Source organism: Coccinella septempunctata, chromosome 1, assembly GCF_907165205.1.
Source record: "Coccinella septempunctata chromosome 1, icCocSept1.1, whole genome shotgun sequence".
Classification (NCBI taxonomy): domain Eukaryota; kingdom Metazoa; phylum Arthropoda; class Insecta; order Coleoptera; family Coccinellidae; genus Coccinella; species Coccinella septempunctata.
In genome coordinates, this window is record NC_058189.1 from 63534978 (window position 1) to 63560656 (window position 25679).

Genomic DNA, 25679 nt, shown 5'->3' on the forward strand with positions numbered 1-25679 from the left:
TGGCACAAAATGGAAATAAAGTGATAAAAGAGTGTAGCTACTGAAGCCGAAAAATTAAACCAGTGTGAAAATATCCTAGAAATATCAATTTACACGCATAGTGTATGAACTCTGGACTCTTACGTGAGCTAAAGAGGCACTTCCGTTGGAGTCCAGTTCGAAAACATGGAATCCCCATTAGAATAGGAAGTCTTTATCTCCACCACAAAACGCACACTAGAACAAGACCACTCGGCGAGTCAGAAGAGAAAGGTAGCCGTCTTTCATATAATTACCCACCTGCCAGTTGTTATTGCCCGAAAGAAGCAACCCACACCAACCCAACTTTGGTGGTTATACACAAAGACACAATTTGTTATAATAATCGAGATAACAATCGACTTTTCCGATGATTTACATCTAATTATGTTGTAGAATCGATTTGCTATCGTTCGCGACCAGATCGGTTTTGATTAATGATCGTGCGATGCTAATTCCGAGTAGACGTTACCCAATACGTGCGTGGGTGTAACCCTATCTAATCAGCGTCGATTCCTGGCCGTATCCTCCGGTGATAGCATCGGCATCACGGCTACTGCTGCTCCTGGACATTGTGTGCATATCTGAAAAACTCGTTAAAATCTAATAACCTCTCTTGTTCTCTTCTCTATGGGCAGCGCTCTCTATCTGTGGTGTGATCTCGGCCCGGTCCAGTAATTAAACTTAACATGGTCACAGGTGGTCCGGAATAGCCGAACGATGAGCGGCATCCTTTCCCTCTACGTGTCCACCTCCTCGTCTTATCTCGACTTTTTTCGTTTCCCATTAAAGGCAGAATAATTTAAAGTGACCCCGGGCTGGGACAAATTCATGCCCTGAATTATGAGGTCCAGTTCGTTCGCTACGTCGCTGTGCAGGACCTGCGACGTTGCCAACTCGTAACTAACTGTACAGGGTGAGTCTTTGATCGTAAAAAAATAATTCACCAAAACTATAAAAAAAATGTTATTTTTAGTTCTTTCTCACAAACGGTTTTATCCAATGAAATGAATTTCTGATTATAGTTTTCCATTTATTGGATGAATCTTTTTCGAACACAAGATATCACCCACGTCTTCCAGTTTTCTCATTATGACCATGTAAATACAAAATTTCAAAGAACCCAACTCTTTAAACTGAGTTGGACGCTATGCAGGGTGTTTTCAAAGGTGAGGTTTTTTTTAACAGAAGGTAGACCTCATCAAAATAAGTCTTTTAACGAAATATTGTCCATATAAAATATCCAAGATGGCTGAGATACAACCCCTAGAAGTTCGACAAAATTTCATTGAATTTCAAGTACGGGACTGTGGAGGGTGACTCCGGCACCGCAAAGACGAAACAAAACATAAACATGGCTGGACAATGAATGGTTCAGTACCAAGTTCATCGGATTAGATGCATCAGGTCACTTTTGATAGAATCATAATTGTTTTATCGTGCAATTTAGGGTGAAAAAAAAATGTAGAAAATCGAGGCAGTTTCTTGAAAGTGCTTATGTTAGTAATGTTGAAAAAGTGCTATGGTGTTTCCCCATTACATCCCCTTTTTACGACGATTGTTCAAATGTTCAAACAAGAAGATTGTGATGCACATTGTGAAAAAATTCGTGAATAATTTAGACGAATTTTATTGGTGAGATTTTGAAGTATTATTCTATTTTTTGCACTGGTGTCCTAAGTCTCTTCAGTCAGTTGGTATCGAATTGGGCCATTTCATAAAATCGTGTGAGTAACTAAAAAATAATGAAAACAATTCGGCAAACCTAAGTTTCCATTTTCATTAGCACGTAAATATCGAACGAGCCAATAATATCCTAAACGAAACCACATGGTCGAATCAGGATAAAATGTTTTGACAGTCCTAACATCCATACAAATTTTGCATTTCGTATCATGTGAAACAATTTAATCCAATCATGTCAACATTACACTTTAAATTGCATTCAGTGCAATTATCAATTACTATGACAACGCTTGACAACTTCATTCCAAATAAATTTCAAAATGTCACGATTTGAAGCAACGGTTAAGACAATGTGGAACGTTTCGTACAAACTTTTGCAAGAAAAGAACTATAATGATTGACTCATTAAAAAATATAGTATTCAAATCAGCCCGAAATGCTCGCGATGCAATCAGGAAGAAACTACAAGCTGATCCAAGTAAACGTAACTCCAGTTCAGTTTCGTTAAATTTGTCTGAAATTAACAAAATAATATTGCTATGGGATGAAAATACTCCTGAGGGACTTATGCGTAAATTTTACCATATTGCTGCTGCAGAATTGGCCTGGCGAGGAGGAGAGGCAGTTGATTGTCTGGTTGATTTTTTTCAAATCGAGAAAAATAACGACGACTCTCCAACAAATCGCATTGAATACAATCCGGTGTTTAGTAAAACGTGCCAAGGTGGTTCTAAAAGCTGTACAAATAGTAAATGGTTGGTTTCCAATAGTGAAAAACAAAGCTGCCCTGTACGTCTTTTTCGTAAACTACTATCAAAACGAGGCGACAATATAACTTCACCACGACAGTTCTTAAAACCAAATCGACTCTGGAAAAATAAAACTGACAAATGGTACGATAACGTACCTGTTGGAAGAAATACTATAAATGGATGGACTAAATCTGCTGAGGCAATTGGCTTGAATGTAAAGGACAAAAAAATAACAAATCACTCGAATAGATCAACTGCTGTTAGCGAATTGGCAAAAAATGGTGTAGAAGAACAACAATTGTTGAAAATTACTGATCATGGCAATCAAAATTCTATAAAACCATACTAGAATCTCGATAAAGAACACCACAACAAGATCATAAATATTATGCGTGGTAATAACAGCAACGACTATAATGTATAAAGTTAAATTTTAATAATTGCACTTTCACTAACTGTACTTTCAATAAATAAAAGAATGTTTTGTTGTGTTGAGTTATAAATTTTGTTGTAAAAAAAATTTCCGCCGAATATCCCTCGGACATTGACAAATTTCTCAAGCTCGTTGCCGGGTAACAGCCCTCAGCCTTCGGAAGGAACGAGCTTTCGATTGTCATAAAATTATCTCGTCTATTTATCAATATCCTAGGGATATTACTACTGATAAGTTTTTTCCCACTGCTTTGCGATAATTCAGCTAACAAACGGTCTAGGGTCGTATTAGGATCTATTTCAGTAATCATTTTCAATGTTTTACCTACTTCTATGATTCTATGACATCATATTGAGTATTATTCATTTTCCTTCTGGATTCCTCTGTGGTCATGACCCCTCCCCCAACATCCATTCATAACCACGGCAGCATCCTCAATCCATAACGCCACAAGGTGACTCTCTCCCGAACAAACACCGTAAAAGCGTATTATTTACGCACGTCCTCCTTGCAAGAGGTGTTATGGACGATGTCTGGCGTCCGCGTCGTGAGCAATTATGGAAAACGTGCCTCCTTGTTAATCCATTCGGTAGATCGTGCACTGTGCCGAGTCACGAACCTCGTCTGATTTATCCCTTTCGAATATTCCCAATTAAAAACGTATTACTCCAATGATGTCCGATTCGTTTATCAATGAACGTCGATTCTTGAGAATGGAGGAGCGAGGGACCTCACAGTTTGAGCTTCTACACGTCCGTCTTCACTGAAATGCACCACGCTCTGGACCTGTCTAGAAAGTTGTTGTGATAATTTCGGCTGATTTTGAGTTTTGTAACCCGAAATTTGGTCTGCATGGAGGTTGAGCTTATTACTCTGTATACTCCATTCGCTTTTATTTCAGCAGTCGGTTGGCCATGGAAATTTGACACATTTCACTCTGTATAGTACGAAAATGTGGGGTTATGACGCTTGTCAGAACATTTTTGGGTTTTAAATAAATGCTATGTTGCCCGTTCTACGTAAAAGTTTCTGTTATTACGTATTTCATCACAATGTCGAATCTCTTCGGAAAATATGTGACGAACATAATTGAAGTTTATACAAACTGATTGAAGGCATATCAAATCCAGTTATCTGCATGAAAAATACAAGAGATCAGTATAATATATTAATATGCACTAGCTTGAGGAGAGTTAATGTTCGTTATCTTCTTTGGCTAAAGTTTGAATACGTTACAACCGTTGTAGATTTCAAACATATTAACCCGAAGATGAAATGCACATGATGCAGTGGTTGGGAATGGGTATCTCCCGAAGGAATTAACAGATAATTACAAGAATCTTAAATTCTTTAACAAAAATCTTTTTGCATCAATATAAGTAAAAGGAATTAAAGGAAGTTTCAAGTCAAGATGAACTTCACTAAATAGCACTTCCTGAAACCCTGTCTCTTTCAATTACTTTCGGCGTTTTCGTAATAAAAATTGATATAAGTTATGGCAACGGCGTTATGACATTAACGACATTTCATGAGTGCCAACCTTACTCCGTTCTAGTTACAAGAACTTGAGAAAATTTTTTCATGGCCAACCAACTGCTAGAATAAATGTGAAGGGAGTAGAATTATAGGGATTAGAGGTGGCTCAAAAGAGTCTTTCTGAGGGATTTGATGTTTCAATCCGTAGACCGTAGTATTGCGAGCGATTTTCAATAGTCTGCTTAACATTTTCATTGAGTCTATCAGTCGGACAAGGCACCTTTTCGATTTTGGTCTCTGCAATGCACCTTGCTCTGTTGACTCCATCAATTTTAAGATGTGAGGTCTTCAATTCAAGAATCTTTCGATTCGTATTGATGCAGAACTCTATGGAGCTCATAGTTTTGTCTTTAGGGAAAAAGGATGACGAAGTGATAACATCTGCAAAACTGACAGTATGGTTCTCTCGCTAAGTCGATGTTTATTATGGACCATGTGACTAAGAATCTCTGTGATCAATTTCCATCCGTTGTATTCTGCAGATTTTCCGCTTGCATCACCATCACCTAATAAAGAACGGCAATAACAAGGCTGAAGAAACAAGGTTACGTCAACCGAACATAACAAACAGAACGGACAAAAATTAATAGCTCTTAAAAACACATACGTCTTCCGATTCGCATTGTTTATTTGCCGTCCGATTCAACATCAAAGTGGACTATTTTTCTTTTTTCTAATGCCGCCAAATTCCGAGCGCTATACACCCACAAGCTGGATGACTAATGGCACGTCGTTGAGAAGTCGAAAGTGTTAATGAAAACGTTATTTCTTATAGGGATCATTACCTTAATAACTGTCATAAAAAGGCGAACCACTAATTAGTCGTATCTCTGCGTCCTCAAAGTTTATTTTAATTTGATATCAACTTACATACGTCGCGATATTTTATATTACATCTGTCATTCGGTATAATGGCTGACAGGACCGTAACATCTCCATTTTTTCAACCTAATAACGAAGAATTAATGAAAATAACACTGTCACCTTCTACACTCTCAAGATTCACGCACATTTCTGTACAAAGGTATGCAGGCAGCTTGTCATACATCGAATTTATCCGTTCAACAATGAATCAACATATATTAAATTTTAATTGCGACCAACATACTGCCCACGCTGTATATCGAAACTGCGGCGGCTCTGTTAATTAGTAAATAGCGATCGGGTGGGAAAAAATCGCTAATTTATCGAGTTGGGCTTGAGCTGGTCGACGTTAGTTCGCTAATAGGTTGTAAATGTGGAGGAATTTGTGATTTTAACTTTCGTTATGGTCTATCGGCAATATTGATGGACTTGTTTGCTGATGAACACGACACCGTATACACCTGAAGCCATGAGGTAATCCGAGAATAATGATTTTTTGATAGGGCGAAAGGAGCTTCTGGTTAACTTTGAGGTTATGGAACATCAAGAAGCTTGAATTGATCAAGAAGATAACACCGGTATGAGCTTCTAGAAAATGCAGTTTACATGCTCCAGTGAAAACGTGTGAACATGATGTAGCTACCAGAAAGATTTAATATAAGAATAACTAAACTTTTATGATCCTGATAAGGGTTGATATTCCAAGTTTGGGGAAAAATTTATTGAGTGCATCAATAACGTGCGTTCGAAAAAATTCGTCGTCAAGTAGGCTATGGAATTTTGTAGGTTGATTTTCTGTGACTGAAAGTAATTCTTTCCTTACATCACACTCATCAGTCATCACAGCCAAATGTAAACATTGATGACATTAACCTATTTATCGTAATTTTGTATGAAAAGGCAATTTCTCAGAAAAAATTACTTGCACATTCAATAATGATTCATTAACATTTTTTCATTGAATTAGATTACAAGAATCCAAATAATCTGAGCCGAATGGAAAAATTAACCTGAGTTCATAAGTCAAAGACATGAATCTTGAACGAATCGAGTATTATGGTTTTTGTACTTACAATTATGTGAAAAGGTTGTACCTATTGCAGTAGGTAATAGAAATAAATCACACTAAGAACCTCAGAATATGTTTATTTCTCAATGAATAAAATATTGAATTGACGCTGACAGTGAAAATCCATAACCAGAGGCAGTCTCTGACATAACTGAAGAAACTGAATTATAGGATTTTCATTACAATGAGTTTCACCTTTGAGAGTTCTATATAATTAAAGTAGCTGTTGGAAATGTCCTCCTCTTTGCTCCAAACACTTCCCACATCTTCTTTTGAGAGATTCAAAGACATTATTCAATATAAAAGGATCATCGTTAATTGTCTTGAGTTCGTCCAGATTAGAAATAGGTGATTGGAAGATAGAATTCTTCAAATGAGGCCATAAGAAGAAATCACATGGTGTAAGATCACACGATCTTGGAGGAAATTCATTTTCAGTATTGAGGCTAATGAGTCGATCCTGAAAAATATTCCTTAGTGTAGCCAATGTTCCTACAGCTGTGTGTGCTCTGGTTCCATCTTGTTGAAAATAACTATATGACTATTCTTCGAAATTCAATTCAGCTATGAAAGGCATGATAATATCCTCTTTATAGCGTTCTGCTGTTAAAGTTCCGTCAAAGAAAATAGGTCCAACAATTCTTCTCTGACTGATAGCACACCAAACTCCAATTTTTTGAGAATAAAGTGGTGTCTCAATGTAAAAATTTTCCGGTTTTTGACTGCTCCACATTCTCATATTTTGGGAGTTGACATATCCAGAAAGATGAAACCAGGCTTCGTCGGAGAAGAAAACTTTATTCAGGTTATCGATGAATTCGTTTAAAAACCACTGACAGAAAGCCATTCTACGAGGGTAATCAACATCTTCAATCTTCTGATAACATGTCAATCTATAAGTATACAAATTGATGTCTTCTTTCAAAATTGTGTAACATGTACCAACAGAGACTCCAGCTAGTTGAGATAAAACCCGAACAGAGGTTCGTGGAGCTTCTGTCATCACATTCTCAACATTTTCGATTAACTCGGGTGTTCTCTTCTTTGGTCGACCACTTCCTTTTTTTCTTTGAACGCTACCTGTTTCACGAAAAACGCTCACACATCGCGAAACAGTACTCTAGAAAGATTGGTAATCTACAGCAACGTTGGGATACTCGATCCTGAAGTCGCTGAGACATTTCTCAACAGAATATTTCCACTCGCCTTCTATTTTCTCCCCATTTCTGAAGTAGGATTCAATAATGAATGCTTTTTGTACGTCGGTAAAAACCATCTTTATTATTTGCTGATAATTTTAATTTAACAACAATCCAAAACGCTAACTTGACAGCTAACCTGTAATAATAATAGAGCACAAGCTAAGAACTACGTTTAGATACACAATATCGACGTTTAAAATTCCATAGCCTACTTGACGACCAATTTTTTTGAACGCACTTTAGAATGCAGTATATGGTAAAGCGCCTTAAACCCATAGGGATAACTCTATGCTTACTCCCCGATAATTCTCCTTCTGTGACCGCCCGTCAAGACCATAGATCCCCATTCATTATGGCAGGTGACCGCATCGAATTCTAATCGCGGCCATCATTAGGAACATCAAAATCCTTTTTATTGGTGACAACATGTGGGAAACTCGATTCGAAACGTCGATGTCGGACGGCTGAATATGCATTATATCCCATGCCGTTGTGTATCCGACGTAATTTATCGCGCAGCGTTGAATTACACACACAAAACACATTCACAGAAACTCAGGTTTATAATTTTCACATGTAAATATAACGATGACATCTCGCGTTTTTCGCTGCTTCTTCTTCTTCTTCTCCCTCTGCTCCTCGCGCGACCACGCAATAGCCGGTGATAATTGCTGTTATCTATGGAAGACGAGTCGGGTGTTCTGTGTTCCCACGGTCGGACGCGTTCCGTTTTTTTAATAATGTCCGAATCGATGTGATTTAATCGTGATTTTCGATTAGATTTTCGGCCGGTAATTGGATGCAAATCTCGCTGGGAGTCGTCGTAAAATATGCTTTAGGAGTGATTACGGGGGAATTTATCGACGGTATCGGTGCTTTTGAAGTTTTTCGGGTCGATTTGTTTCGAGATAAATGCGGAAAGTAACGTCATAGATGACGATAGTGCGTTCATTAATGTTCTCGTGTAAATTCGACCAGATTCCCCTCATATGGACGCTGGTTGCAGGCCTTTGCTATTGGCGAATCCAAAAATCTAGACGCCCTCTGCCGACTGAATTCCGAAACTACTTTGTCAGTACTGCAAAGTCAAAACAAGTTTTGTTTCTTATGTTTTCTCTTATGTCACGTTGTCCAACAAAGTATTATAATTAATATTTTCCCAATATAACTTATATTGGGATTATTGTCTGGGTTTCTGAATAGAAATATTGATTCAGAAAAAATATTGGTAAAGGTATTTATAACAGTGCTTTCAACTGGCAGGAGTTAGGTTGAAAAATTTTTCTTTGCAAGAGTTTTCCGCTAAATCAAATTGACGATTTAGAAATACAATTTCATAATTTTCATACTTCCAAATGAATGTTTTTTCTCATCTGTAAAACTTGTTCCATGAGCTTAACCATATTTATGTCCCTTGATATTTCAGTATCAGGAATACCTATATCATAACATGGAATCGAAATATTTTAAAAAGAAACTTCCATATAAACGCTTTACTTATCAAGATGTTTATTTTCTACCTCCTTCACAAACTCAGTATATGTTACCTCAACATTATTATCTAGGTTTACTTCAAGAAAGAATCTGTGGAATAATAGGAATTGGATCGCCAATATCATCGCTCGATTTTATTCCACAATTCATCCCTTTCAAATGAAGTATTTCCAATAAAGAATAATTGATCTTTCTTTACGAAACTAAATCAATCAATCCACTTCCAATAATTCAGATAAATATCTTGATTTACTAGAAAAACTCTGTTAGGCCGTACAAATCTCGAAGAGAGTACTGACAAACGTCAAAGTTTATTTACATTTCGCAGCGCCCTCAACGGTAATTGGATTCGCGAATTGAAAGTTGTGAATTTTCTATGGTTCTAACCTATATTCGGAGCAAGATGACATGTGGTTACGAAATGAATACAAGAACTGTAGGGTGGCTCTACGCCCACCTCATCCACTCTTTGGGAACATTAGAGAAATATTTTTTGGAATATTTTCGCGTTTCGAAAGTTGACATCCGAAAAATCCCCAAAAAGATGGGGCCAATTAAAAATTCGTCAACACCGAACGGTTGTACCGGGGTAAATGAAATTTAAAATTTTATTCCTACAAGTTGCTTTTTCAGAATATGTATCACATTCATATCTACGAGAATTTTCCTGGAAGATACGTGACTCGAAAGTTGACCTTGAAAAATTCCCAAAATGTTGGGTTCAGTTAAAACTTCCTCAAAACCGAACGGTTGTGCCGAAATAGATGAAATTCTCAGATTCATTACTAGAAGAGTTGCTCTTTCAGAATATATATCACATTCATTTTTCTGGAAGATACGTCACTCGAATTGCTCCTGAACCGCCACTGATTGAATAAGCCTCGGAATAATCCGATATACATCTAGATCATTTGAGGCTCCAACTGTCCATATTTGGGCATGTAGGTAACTGTTTTGATTTCAAAATATTCCCAAGCTACTGTCTCCGGATCCGATATATAATTATATTTTTCCTCAACTGTAAATCTAACAGGTTATTTAAACCCTTCTCATTGTGTCGAAATATTATCGAATATTAAGAGGAATTATAGGTTATGCATCTGTTTCCTTCTGAATATTCTAGTGGGTGTGAGAACATGCCAACAAAGCGATTTCCGGTGATGCACCCCCTTCCCTCGAGGAGAAAAGCCGTGGTTTTATCGGTTCACGTTTTCGAAGCACAGTGACCTACTTAGTTAATCGACCTGTTGCTGAAAGGGGTGTCGAGTTGGTGCTTAACAGGCCATTAAAACATGGTTGAGGGGGTGATACTGCTAGATGTGTACCTGTTGATGGAAAAAAAAACATGAGAATATAGCACATAAAGGTTCATCCGAGGGTTCATCTATATGTTTAACATACAATTAGTCGGTATTAGGCATGTTGGATTGATGTTACTTCAAAGTCAACATCCTTGGCATTTATGATAACCAAACTGCAAATTGTACGAGTTAGTATTGAGAATAGTCTGTTTCTTATCATACCGTACGTTCATATCAACACTAAAGGAAATTTGTGAAAAACCACTCGAAATCACAACAAGCTGAACCTTTTACCCCTCACTGGTCCCGCAAAAGTGACCACTCATTGGGAGGGGAGAAAATCAGCCGATTTATATGGTTTGGAAATCGCTCTATCTATATCCAAACCGCTGTGTTCAGTAACTGAACGAAAGTGGAATGATCAAAGCGTAACGGTAAGATAGAAAAAGCCGTAAGAAATTGAAGTATTATTGTTCTACCCTCATCCAAAAAATCAATCATGATTAGTCCATGGCAATCCCAAAAAAGTGAAACAAGAACTTTTCCAGCAGATTTTTGGACACGAAACTTCTTAGGTTTTGGAGAACCAGAGTGACGCCATTTTATCGATTGTTGCTTGGTTTCTGGATCGTAGAAATGTACCCAAGTCTCATCCATAGTAACAATTCGGTTTAAGAAGTCTACATCATTTTCAAATCGAGCACAGATCGAACGCGATGCTTCTACCCTTACACGCTTTCGTTCAACATTCAAACAATTGGGGATCCATTTTGCAGCAATTTTTCTCGTGTCCAAATTGACGTGAGCTATACGATGAACGCGTTCGTACGAAATATTCAGTGCTTCAGATATCCGTTTTAGCCCAATTTGACGGTCTGATAAAATCATGTCATGAACTGCATCGATATTTTCGGGGACTGACACAGAAACTGGCCTTTTCGATCGGTCATCATCTTCAATGGAAAATTTACCTCTTTTGAAGCTTGCAGTCCAATTTTTCACGGTCGCATACGAAGATCTTGATCACCAAGGGTATTAAGCATATCTTCGTAAATCTGTTTACCTCTTAACCCTTTTAAATACAGGTACTTGATGATGGCTGCTCTATACTCCAACCAAATTTTCAATTTTCACAAACTTCTTTATTTAAATTTATGGCGTTAACTTTTTTGACCTCAAACTTCACACTGACAATTCTAATGAGTTATTTTTCGTTGCTATGGTAACGCACATTTTTTTTATGCCTGGAACTGGTCTAGGCTGACTAGATATCAATACATTCTCGTATCAGACTTTCAGTGATTTATGAGAAAATTCGAAGGAGAGACGAGTTTTCTCAAATTATTTCAGAATCTACATAGAGCAGGACCTCTTTAATCCGAACTCCCTCTAATCCGATCCCCTCTCTGTGATCCGAACGCACCACACCCTCCCGCGTTTTTTTGTCGTCTCGCTTGTTGCGCACTGAAATTTTTATTTGTCATTAAATATCTCGCGACAAACTAAAATATTGGATTTCTTTGAAAAAGTTCCATGAATGTAGTATTTATAGTTGAATTTACATTTGAAATTTTATAAAATTCATAAAAAAATACCTCATAAATCCTCTATACTCCACTAATCCGAACAGGGGGTAAATTTTTGGAGTTCGGATTAACGAGGTCCTGCTGTATTTCGAAGAATGGACTGAATTAGTGAGTAATTTTTTCCGTGTCTCATCCAAGGTTACTATTGAAACCGAAAAACCCACCAAATAACCTGGATAATCAACGCAACCGCGCGCGTATCAGGTGGAAGCAGAGAAAGCGAAGAGAGAGTGCAACTCCATAAAACCAGATTTATCGCGGCCTCCCCCGATCCCGAGAGTTCGATTCGGTGGTTCCTGGTGCAGCCGCGTATCGCTACATCGATCGCGCCAAGTTCACTCGGTCCTTCGGGCCCGGTGTCAAGGTCGACCATGGGGTTGCCCCCCAGCAGCAGCAGCAGCAGCGGCAACAGACACGCAAGCACGGCTCTGACGTGACGGCACGTGGCCTCCGGGTCGACCTTGATCCCGGCCCTTCGTCGTCGCCTGGTTTTCAATGTCGACCCTGCGCCCTTCACGCCCCCGACGACACGGGTTCAGCTGCTGCGTTTTCCCTTTTGCTAGGTCGCGAGGGAAAGCTGCCCGAGCCGTGGAGCGCGTGGCGATCGATCGCCGAGAGGACGTTGATCCTGCAGCGAGGGAAAAAGGCGAGCTGAAAATTTCCGTTTTGGAAAAACTGGTTTTTCTTCAGTCGAGCTCCCAAAGCAACAAATCTCAGCCTCAAGTGATGAAAAACCACTTTGGAACACTTTAAAAAGTGAGAAATTTATTATGATGAAATAAGACGTCTGCATTTATTATTTACTAGCTGTGCTCGCCTGCTTGTGCTTTGCCTTACGACTTTTACCCAAATTTGCATTATTTCACTATTTATTCTACTCTACTATACACCACTCCACTGTAATTTATTCTACTATACTCTCGTTTAATCTACTCTATTCTACTTTGCTCTACTGTTTGTATTCAACTCTACTTTATTCAATTGTACTTTATTGTACTCTATAAACTCTATTCTACTTATCTCTACACTATTCTACCCGAAAAAATCGAACAGACAGACGAAAGGATCAAGAAGATTTGATTAGGTTTGATTAACGTGCAAGTAATATAAAAAAATCACAATAAGTCAAATATTGGAAAATAACAGACACTGTTAGTAGTGTACAGGGTGGGCAAAATTCGTTGTCTATTGAGCTAGAAGAAAATGGAAGGCAAATTTCCGAGCTTTTTTTCAGAGAAACAAAGAAGGGTGAAAACCGCAGCCTCCTACGATTATTGGTTTTTGAGTTATTTGAAAAAAATGAGATTTTGACGAATTCAAAGAGTTCTCATAACTTTTTTGTCTTCGAAGTTACAGATCTGAATACTGAACCTTCTACAGGCACTTATTTAATTCAAGAAGCGAGCAAAATATCCCTCGACATTCCGAAAATTTTCCAGTGTTTGGTTATCAGCACCAGAAACAATTACTCAGTTTGCACAAGCTCATTCGTGTATCCCCAGAGTTGGGTGTGCTCTTCTTGGAGACCAATTAACTGCGAGAGATCGAAATTCACAAACCCGAAGATGTAAAAACCATCAACGGTAGCTCCCATTCGGTAGTTTTTCTATCGAGACGCTACTCCACTGGCTACCACACCGCTGCTGTCGTTCGTTCTTCAAATAGGCTCGTGGGGCATCTCCTCCGAGACATTTTAATAACAACTCTCAGCGGGGTATGAAAATCGCCGGCCATGAAGGCTGAATTGAATCCAATCAGCCCGAGTAAAATATCTCCGATCACTCGGAATTACAAATAGAAATCGGTCCCCATCTCATTAATAGCATTATCACATTAGAACTAGTATAACTTCTTGTTTCTGCTCTCTGTTCCATTCCATTAATTGGATATTGGCGGATATCCAATTACTATCAGCGTCTCTCCGCTGACCATTTCGCCCGTTCCTTTATTTCATACATGATGAATGTGAGTAATCTTGTTCTCTTTATCTGTTGGGAGTTATTAGATGCTGTGGCCATTTCGCGTTCGGCTAGGCCTTTGAAGAAACCCTGCTTGTTAGGCAGTTTTACAGTAACAATTTTCAAGGGCTTAAGGAAGGAGTGATTGGTATATCACACCTCTATTAGGAAGCTTCTTAAATATACAGAGTGCGAATGAATAGTTGCAAATAATGGGGAATTCTCCTCAATTTGGGTTATCACTGCATATGCAAGTTTAAACTGAATAATTATGAGTTTCATTAATGAGTTTTTCAAATTCACCGCGGAAACTATTCAAAATCATCCTTCAAATATAGGGTTTTAAAATTTAAATCGCTTTGTGCGGAGTTTACGATTTGGCGACAGCGCATACAAGACAATGGAAAGAACAATGTCCGATCAGCTTGTTTATAAAATAACAGCTGTTGATCTACAAGCGCGTACTTACTGGCGAGCTTCAACTGCAACCGGCCATAAAAATCCCATAAAATTTTACGACCTTCCTCGTTCGTCGCAGACTTCATAAACAGCCATCTTTGTCTATCTCATCAAGATAATGTATTTGTTGTCCTTCATTATCAAGGCATATTACAGTCGATGTTGCCAACTTGTGCAATCCACATGAAAGGCTATAAATTTTAAATACCCATTTTTATTTTTCATTTTTAAGTGCTTAAAATAATGTTTTGTGGGAAACGGTTGAAATGGTTATTTCAAAATGTGACGTTTCCATAAAAAATACATCATTTACGTCAGAAGGAGTATTCCCTATTCAAGGAATGATCCTTTGTCAAAAACGAGGTCATAAAGTAGTGTGGATATTTTTTTCGAACAGTTCTTGCTTAAATACCTGAAAATGGCAAAATCGCAAATGTTACAAAAAGCAACAACTAAAATTTGTTTTCAGAGAAACTTTTTTAATATTCCTTGTTTCTTCTTTCCAAGAGTTAAGGTTCTGAGTAGACTTTGAGGGAAATATCGACAAAATCTGGGAAGGGAGTCATAAAAGAAAATAATATTTTTAAAGGCGTTGGATCTTGGAAAAAAAAGGAGATTTTTCTTGGGCTTTAACAGATCTATCACAGTGTGAATCGGCCCTTACGCCATCGGCCTTATACATCGTGACGATCGCGAACACGGTGGATAATTAAAGCGTAATTTTATTATGAAAATACGCCGTAAAGCGTCATGTGAACCCACGCTGCAGCATTTCGGTTGACACCAGAGTCAGCGGGCTGAGATGAAGATATTAATCTGGCGTAATAATGGTAATTTATATAAACCAGGTGAGTCAAAACACACGGCTGCGACTCGTCTAGTCTGAGTTGGCTTTTTTCTTTCCGCGGCGACGACGCTGTAGTGTACACAAATCACCGCGTCCTTAGGAGAAACGACGCCGCTGATTTAGTGGTTTTCCGGCGATTCTAGTTGCTTTAGTCGGTAGATTGCAAAAAACGGTTCAGTTCTTCGTCCGTTCGGGTTTATCCTCTGAAACTTCTGGGAAAAATATCATGTTTGCGAAAGTATTGATGCTTGATCTAGCAATTATCCTTTCTTATACAGAGAGCTTCGTACAAATATTTTAACTGTAGATTCTTGAGGACAAAAGGAACACTTTTTTCCTGTACCATTATTTCCGATTAGGCTCGGTTTTAAAGATACAGGCTGTCGAAAATGAAATAATGTTATTTTAAATTTTTTTAAATATCTCACAAAGGGTTTGATCAAATGAAATTAATTTCCGAATATAGTTTTTCATTTATTTGATGAATCTTTTTCGAACATAAGATATCACCCATATCTTTCAGTTTTCTCACTATGACCATTACGTTCCATAAAAGTACCAAAAATTCAAAGAACCCAACTCTTGAAACTAAGTTGTACGCTATCTAATAAATATTTGAACGTTTTGTAAAATAACAGTATTGTTCATATTTTCTCATACAATGCACCGTATTCGAGTAATTTGTTGTTCAAAAAGTGAAAAGTATGTGAGAAATTAGAAAAATTGGGTACTTTGGCTGAATACACCTCTGTTTAAAAGATCCACAGATGTGCAGTGTCACATATTTAGCTAGTTATTCTGAAGGTAGATTCGTTTTTTCAGGGGTGGCACAGCTCATTATGAAAACTCAAAATGGCTATTATATCTTTTTATCAGGGCTAAATCGGAAAAAATGGCATTGGAAAAAAGTGTTTCTTTTGATCTCAGGAATCTACGTTTGAAATATTTGTACGAGAAAAAAACTCAACCAGAAGGTAATCAAATTTTGGAATTATCGTCAATTTTCTTTCGAATCGGATATTTTCGAATTCATTTCCGATTTTCCATTAAAAAAATTGAATTGACGTCCCGCTTTTTCTAAAAAAAAAATTCCACGTCATAAACACATGATTTACGAGCCACCTTCCCAACAGCCCGTGAAAATAGCAAATTAATTGGAGCTTAAACATCGTCAGAACCCAAGAACCCGTGACCCAACAACAATCGATTATTATCGCTCTTCGTTTTGGCAACAGCGAGAAACGCAAATTAGATGGAATTATGATCGTATCGTCAAACGCGACGAAAAACGCGGTGTGTCGACTGCGTAAGCAGAGGACAATTCGAAGCCTGGAACGTTTAAAAACAGATTAAGGATCGTCGGAATTCAAATGGGCTTTTAGCGGATCGCAGAAGAATCCGTGAAATTTCGGCGCCAAAAAGTAAGGGGACTGAACAAAAAATCACCGTTTTTATCCGCTCCAGCTCTAGCCACAGTAGGGCTCATAGAAGTCAGATTTTCTACGACGATATTGAAAAATTCTTAGCCTACTATAGAAACAAACATAATTTCAATGTCTAAATATTTAATTACTCAACATATTCCCCTCTTGATTGGATACATTTATCACAGTGAACCTGCAACGTCTATAGACCTTTAAAAAAATTTTTTTCTTCTTGCTCTGCAAACCAGACCTCCACTGCTTTTATTACCTCCTCGTTGGAAGAAAATTTACTACCTTTTAAACTTTTTTTCAGTTGAGGAAACAGACAATATAGTCGGATGGAGTTAAATCTGGTGAATAAGAGGGGTGTTCTAGTAATTCAAACATTAAATCACGAATTTTTTGCAGGGCAACATGAGATTTGTATGCAGAGGTGTTGTCCTGCAAAAACAAAACACCTTTGGATAGCTTTCCGCGTCTTTTCTCTGTCGAATGGTAATCTCCGGTTATTGTTCTACCCTTATTCAAAAACTCAATAATGATTACTCCATGGCAATCCCAAAAAATTGAAGCAGTCTTGGAGAACCGGAGTGTCGCCATTCCATCGATTGTTGCTTTGTTTTTGGATCGTAAAAATGTACACAAGTCTCGTCCACAGTAACAATTTGGTTTAAGAAGTCTACATCGTTTTCAAATCGAGCACAGGTCGAACGCGATGCTTCTACTCTTGCACGCTTTTGGTCAACATTCAAACATTTGGGGATCTATTTCAAAGCAATTTTTCATGTCTAAATTGACTTGAACTATATGATGAACGCGTTCGTATGAAATATTCATGCTTCAGATATCCGTTTGAGCCCAAAAACTAAATTCTAGCTAGAGATTCTAGCTAGATATCAATACATCCTCGTAGACCACAAAAAAAAAATTTTTCGTTCGATTCATCTCCTCCGACCAAATGAAGTTGTTCCATCCCGTACCTCTGTCATTGGCACTGACAGTACAGCAGGGACTCCCGCTTCTCGTCGCAGCTAATAATGTCAAAAACGTTAGCCTTTTGATCTATGTGACAGTTGAACATCGTGGAGTAGTACACGGAGTGAAATGACGTAAACGTTTTACATAACGCTTTACTATAACGTCCACCTGGCCGACTTGATCGCCACTTTAAAATTAGTCCAGCGCTGTATTTAAATAGAAACGATCCAGAAAACAGGGATGGACCTGACTCTGAACACTCTCCCAAGCCAACATCTCATGTTTCTCACGATAGATGACTTACCAATTATTGAAATATGAACATGGAGATACATTTCCCTATCTGTTAGAATCCGAACTTCAATACTGAAGATTGTTGTCCCCAAGACAAAAACAAGTCATTAGCACAGATTATACAATTTAAATTAGCATCGTATGTAAATCGAAGTCAACAATCCGTGCAAGATTATAAATTACTACAATGTTATTATTGTGATAAGTATGATAGTTGGACATAAAAACTAGGCAGTTTTGATTTTTATATCGAGAATGTCAACAATATGTTGGCGGAGAATGCGTGAGTAGATAAATTTAATTCAAATGTCGAGTTGAATCTGATCTGAATATTGATAGGTAGGAAATAGTGAGATTGACGTGAAATTCTTCAGATTCTTGAACGAAGAACGACAAATAGGAACTAACCTACATTATCTCTCTTACGAATTTAAGAAATTGATCTCCAATAATTCAAAAAGAATGAATCACATACAGACACACTCTGTTGTGAATATTCCAAGAGAACAAAGTTTTTTTGTGCTAGATTTGGAATGTTTACTTCATAGGAAATCTTTCTAGGACGGCCCTGGTGCTGACGTCAGACGGCAACAATTGAAAAATAACGCATCAGCTGTTTTGTCCAGAAAAGACACCGCGACGCTAGAAAGTTGGTTAGTCTGGACAGAATCAGAAAACAACGTCGGATAAATCGGGTATTTTCCGAAACCTGGCGCATTCCTCTTGATTTACGTTCATATTTTGACGTGGGAGATGTCTGTAAAAATTCCCGCTTTAATCTAACCGTGATATATGTGTCGCATATTTTATAAGGCTCATTTATTACCTGGAATCGTCGGTGTTGGTTATACGTTGACGTCGTCGTTGGGCGTCTAATGAGAACGCAGACTTTGTCATGCACCGATGTCAGATAGATTTGAGATGATGTTGAAGGATTCTCCACAGGCTACTTGAAAATTTTAGGAATTTATGAGTGAGTCACTTACTTCGTTCTATACGAATAACAGAGAATTTCAATCTATACGCGCAATATTTCATAGTGACACGCTACTTTAGATATCATTAGAAATGAAATCAAAAGACAATAATTAACAATCAGCACTGAAAAAAATTGTTTACTGAAATTGCCTGAAAATTGAAATCCTGTTACATAAAAACCACGTTTGTAACAGAAACTGGAAACATACTGTCGACCTAACATTTCGATTCCTGTTAAACTAGAGTATGTTGTGTGAACAGGAATAAATGACGTTACATTAGTTGTAGATTTCAAAAATATTAACCCGAAGATGAAAAGCATATGATGCAGTGGTTGAAAATGGGTATCTTCCGAAGGAATTAACAGATAATTACAAGAATGTTAAATTCTTCAACAAAAATCATCTTGCATCAATATAAGTAAAAGGAATTAAATGAAGTTTCAAGTCAAGATGAACTTCACCTTTGAACAAAAATTTCACATGAATAAACAATTAATAAGACAACTGGTGCGTATTTGTGGCTGTTCATCTAGATACATTGATATAATGATAATAATTTGGTATTTATTGGTACTTTAAGACATTTACAATCTATAGGACAAGTTGAATGAAAAATAGAAAAATCTATTTTCGGGAACTTATTCTACGATGACGTTCATCGAAAATCCAGAAGTAAACTTTTCGCATTAATTCACTCAAACATAAAATTCTCAAATGCCACCACTTTTTTGGGTCTCCCAATAGAAGGAAATTCTTTGTCATCCTCTTCATTCACAATCTTTCTGATTGTGGAAATATTCAGCTCAAATATAAGTCGTTTGGATTCAGATGAAACATTTTATAAATTCTCTTACATTGAATATGTTCGCTACCGTCTGACGTATTGTGGATTTGAGAATAACAAGGTATAACTATGAGCGAACCTGAATTCTAAATAGCACTTCCTGAAACCCTGTTTTTTTTTTCAATCACTTTCGGTATTTTCGTAATAAAAATTGAGATTAGTTGTGGCAACGGAGTTATGACATTAACGACACTTAATGAGTGCCAACCTCACTCCGTTCAACTTCAAAAACTTGAGAAAATTATTTCATGGCCAATCGACTGCTAAAATAAATGTGAATGGAGTATAGTATACTATTAGTGTATTGCTGAAACTTTCACTGCAACAGTTGTTGACATTAACTGGATGACAGATATGAGTATACTAATATACTAATTCATTTTTTTGAGCATTCATAGTCTTGAATGGCTTCAGATGATAACCATCTTTCATTATTTTCTCTAGTTAGCAAAGAGCGAATGAACATAGCCCTCTTGTTGGGAATTACATTATTGCTGAATTTGAGCCACAAGCAGAAGGGGCATACTCCTAACAAGATATTCGATTTCCATTTGAAGTATTTTCCCAGGCATCTTGTAACTCATGTCGAAGTGCCGCTAGGACGTGGTGATTGGTGTAACCTTCTTTCCATAGTGTTCCATAGTGTTCTATGGATGATGGATCGGGAGATCTAGAGGGCCAAGGCAACAAATCTACTTCATCGACTTTGAAATGAGGCAACGAAATTCTGGCAGTCATGATCTTGTTGGGAAAGAAGCAGGCATCTTCTCCAAATGGCAACTCTGAGATTCAACCCTACGGCTAATATGGAGTGTATACTAGGTTTACCCCTTGTACACCACGCAGTTACAAGATGGCTCTCAGGGACAATGGCCTGCTCTGAACTACGCCTAAAAGTATCGTCGATGAAGTAGTCCGAATAAGAAAAATCGCTCAAATACGGACGTGGAGGACGGAATGGGCAAACAGAACGGACTGGCCCTGCCGCAACCTTCAGAGGACGATCGCTTACGGCCAGAGTGGAACACCTAAGCAAACATAACACATACCTAATGCGTTTATGGCAAGAGCACGGTAACGCACGGAATATTAATGAGTTTCGCTCTCGCTAAACGGCCTGCATGTTTGGAATGGTCGGACGTATGCTCGTGTGGGAGGTCGTAATTTTCTATTTGGACAAATTCATTGTGGACAGAACGGTACGGGGACAAAGACGTGGCCGAGGCACTTGCGAAACGTGCCTTTCTCTCTTGGGCGGTAAATGTTGAGACGTTTTGAATGGTTTTCCCGACATACAACGGGAGAAAAACTGTTATAAGCAACAGAAATTCCATATGAAAACTTAATTTTCCACCTAGTTTTGAAATGTATGTATGTAGGTAAGTTTCGTTCTTTTGAAATATATGGGTAAATACAGGGTGAGTCTTTGACAATATTTTGACAGTAGATTCTTGAGGTCAAAAGAAACACTTTTTTCCTCTACCAACTTTTCCGATTTGGCCTTGCTAAAAAGATACAGCCATTTTAAGTTTTCTTAATGAGCTGTGACACTCCTTCAGAATAACTAGCTTAATCTGTGACACTACACATCTGTGGACCTTTTGAACAGAGTTGTATTCAGCCAAAGTATCCAATTTTTCGAATTCCACTGAGATACTTTTTGATTTTTGAACATCAAATTACTCGAAAACGCCGCATTATACGAGAAAATATAAAGAATACTTTTATTTTACAAAACGTTCAAATATTCATTAGATACCTTCCAACTTAGTTCAAGATTTGGGTTCTTTGAATTTTTGGTATTTTTATGGAACGTAATGGTCATAATGAGAAAACTGGAAGACGTCTTGTGTTCGAAAAAGATTCATCAAATAAATGAAAAACTATATTCCGAAATTAATTTTATTCGATAAAACCGTTTGTGAGATAGAACTAAACATAACATTTTCTTATGGTTCTTCATCAGCCTGTATCTTTCAAATCGAACCGATTCGGAAAAAATGGTGAAGCAAAAAAGTATTTCTTTGAATCTCAAGAATCTACTGTTAAAATATTTGTACTAGTCAAGGACTCATCCTGTATAATATACACTCTGTGTAATTATTAAATTAAATATGTATTTCATTTGGTTTTGAAGTATCAGGCCTGAAAAACTCTATCGATGAAAACCGCGAGAAAAATGAAAATTAAGAAAGTCGAAGAAAAACAAAGAAGGTAAATACATAGAAATGTTAAGAAGGAAAAAATTCAACTTAAAGAAGCTAAAACCAACATAAAAAGGGTACAAAAAGGCAGGCCAAAAGCAAAGGATTGAGAAATTCAACTCAGGTTACACAGAAAAAAAGAATTTTACTGTATGTAAGGTATGAAGCCCCACCAATGGAGGATTGGATCATTTGAGATACCTGTAAACTCTGGGCACATGAAAAATTTACTGCAAGAGAAATAAGCAGTGGATACTTGTGTGATACGTGCCATTTTTAATCTAATATATAAAATTCTCGTGTCATAGTTTTCGTTACCATACTCCTCCGAAACGGCTTGACCGATTTTGATGAAATTTTTTGTGCTTATCCGGTATCTATGAGAATCGGTCAACATCTATTTTTCATCCCCCTAAATGTTAGGGGTAGTCCACCCCTAAATTTTCTTTTGTATTTTTTAGACAAAATTTTTAATTTCTATTTTTTTATGATACAACATACAAAAATACATACAATCCCCAATTTTCACCCTTCTACGATCAACCCTTATTTTTTAATAGCCATTTTAGTAATTTAATCATTTGGAAATTATTTATATGGCAAAACAACGTTTGCCGGGTCAGCTATCTATGAGAATCGGCCAACATCTATTTTTCATCCCCCTAAATGTTAGGGGTAGTCCACCCCAAAATTTTTTTTTATTTTTTAGACAAAATTTTTAATTTCTATTTTTTTATGATACAACATGGAAATTATTTATATGGCAAAACAACGTTTGCCGGGTCAGCTAGTTATCCTAAATAATGCTTATTTGCCATGGGATTGTTCACAATTAGCCATAGGGTGTCGGGTAAATAGAAACGATAGTATTTCTTGTTTTCGTTGATATTTCTTGTTTTCGTTGATATTTCTTAGAAACGTTGATTTTTATAGTTTTTTGTTTCCGATTGGTACATAAATGAGCAAAGTTCATTATTTAATGAAAGTTTAATATTTTTATTGATTTTTTGTATAATTTTTCAGCGTTTGAAATTGAGTGTCCCCCATTCCCCTACCGTGGTTATTCAATCGCACCCCATTTCCTCCCGTTGATCGATACCGCTGTTTGTTCGAACGTTCGAACTCCGCATTTTCAGTCCAGGTCAACAACGACGAATTCGTGGAATACGTAGGCGGCGTCGGCGTCGAAAAACAAGAGTGCATCCAGGCGTCGAAGGTCCCCAGCGCCGACCTTGACCTCCAGCGCGGTTTGGGAGGAGAACTCGTGGCGGATCTACGTGTACGGGAGAAAAAGGGGAGTACGGGATGGGGTAGGATCGATAACTGGTGACCGCGAAGAGCAAACTCCCGAGGACGGGGTCGGTCGATGCTGATGGAGAGGTTACAGGGTCAGGGTGAAATCCGGTCGATCGGGTAGCGAGGCTGGGGGTGAAATATGCTGTATGATTTTTGACCGTTATTTCGTCCTTTCAGGAAACTAACATTGACGCTTAAGAAGTTACGAATTGAAATGCGAATCTCTTCGAAAATTTCACAGTTAATATATTCTGAAAATCTCATAAGAAGTTTTGTTAATAAAATTCCCAATTCCGAGGGTTGAAAATCGAAGAATGAATTCGAAAATTATATACTCATATACGAGTATGTATTGATATCTAGTTAGCCTAGACCAGTTCCATGCATAAAAAAATATTGCGTTACCATAGCAACGAACAATAACTCATTAGAATTGTCAGTGTGAAGTTTGAGGTCAAAAAAGTAAACCAGAGTTACGCAATAAATTAAAAGAAAGACGATGTCCACCGAAATTTTGAAAATCGAAAAATTAGAGTACCGTATAAAGTACCCGTATTTAAAAGGGTTAAGAGGTTAGCATATTCACGAAGATATGCTAAACACCCTGGGTGATCAATGTTCTTCGTATGCGAACGTGAAAAATTGGATTGCAAGCTTCAAAAGAGGTAAATTTTCCATTGAAGATGATGACCGATCGGGAAGGCCAGTTTCTGTGTCAGTCCCCGAAAATATCGATGCAATTCATGACATGATTTTATCAGACCCGTCGAATTGGGCTAAAACGGATAACTGAAGCACTAAATAATTCCATACTAACGCATTCATCATATAGTTCACGTCAATTTGGACTTGATAAAAATTGCTGCAAAATGGATCTCCAAATGTTTGAATGTTGACCAAAAGTGTGCAAGGGTAGAAGCATCGCGTTCGATTTGCGCTCGATTTGAAAACGATGTAGACTTCTTAAACCGAATTGTTATTATAGATGAGACTTGGGTACATTTCTACGATCCAGAAACAAAGCAACAATCGATGGAATGGCGATACTCTGGTTCTCCAAGAGCTAAGAGGTTTCGTGTCCAAAAATTTGCTGGAAATGTTCTTGTTTCAGTTTTTTGGGATTGCCATGGAGTAATCATGATTAATTTTCTGGATAAGGATAGAACAATAACAGAAGATTACTATTCGACATTACTAACCACTCTACAGGAAAAAATAAAAGAGAAAGGACGCGGAAAGCTATCCAGAGGTGTTTTGTTTTTGCAGGACAACGCCCCTGCACACAAATCTCATGTTGCCATGCAAAAAATTCGTGATTCAGGGATTCAGTATTCTTCTTGCTCAACAACAGTAAAAAATGGAAGAAAAAAAGCTACCTAGACCACTATTATCATTATAAATCAAATTCGACTTTTTTTCCAGTAGAAGCCGAAGATTGCTAGTCGAATAGAGTGCGTGGTGTAAACCAGTATCCAATACCGAATCGGATACTTTGACGGATAAAATCAAATCGTAATAAAACCGATATACGGAACGGATATTCCGTGAAATGCCGCCTAGAATAAAAAAAATTTACGACTAGATCATCTCCACGATATCGGTCGATATGTATCCAAACATTCGTATCGTTAAAGGACAAACCATAAATCTTGGGTTTATGTGAAACAAGTCCATAAAAATCCTCCTATCGATCAGCGAGAATAATTACGTATGCCGCATAAAAAATTCGGATATATAGCTCCTTTCCTCGGAATCGGCTGCTTTTACTCGACGGCTCTGGACTTGAATCTGGGGCAGCCATGATGGGCATGTCTTAATTTGCAACACCTAAAAATAACCATGTTCGCACGTACTCGATGATGAGTTCAAGTAAACAGCGCTCTGGGTGTCAGAATTTTTTCCTGTCGAGAGTGACAAGCTTGCGAACATCGAAAACTTGGTAAAATTCATAAATGTCACCGTGCGAGATGTTCCAAATACTGTTGGGCGTTTATTCTACAACCCTGTAACAGCGCATTTGGACTAGCATATTCAATACTAAGCACGTTATACACGTGTTATTTCAGGAAAGATTTCTAGTTGTTTTTATCATACTATATTTTTACTTCATCAATCAATAGTTTATTAATGAATTTCTTTTTTTTTTCAGATTAACTGTTGATGTTTCTATTATCGTTGCACGGTAAGTACAAGAAAAACGCTATTTACTGACTCTATTCCCCACAACTTTGATATAAGTTCAAGCTATTTCGTTCGTGGAAATGTACGATAAACTTTGCAGGAAACCCATACTGTATATAAACACATCACCTCGCGGTTCTTGTGGGACGAAGATGGACCTGTTGACGCGTCATATTTCACGATGACATATTCTCGTGGTCGTCTTCATAGATCTCCGGTAGATAAGCCGGTTTTTAGGATCGCCCGAGAATAGTGCCTTCATTTCTGCGAGTT

At 37.6% G+C, this 25679-nt stretch overlaps 1 long non-coding RNA gene across 1 annotated transcript in view; it reads left to right on the forward strand.

Moving 5' to 3' along the window:
• The window catches only part of LOC123312769, a 92893-nt gene that overhangs the window by 15325 nt on the left and 51889 nt on the right, over window positions 1–25679 (forward strand). The window contains exon 2 of the long non-coding RNA XR_006537680.1: window positions 25375–25407. This is a non-coding gene — a long non-coding RNA (uncharacterized LOC123312769). The remainder of the gene's footprint in view (window positions 1–25374; window positions 25408–25679) is intronic.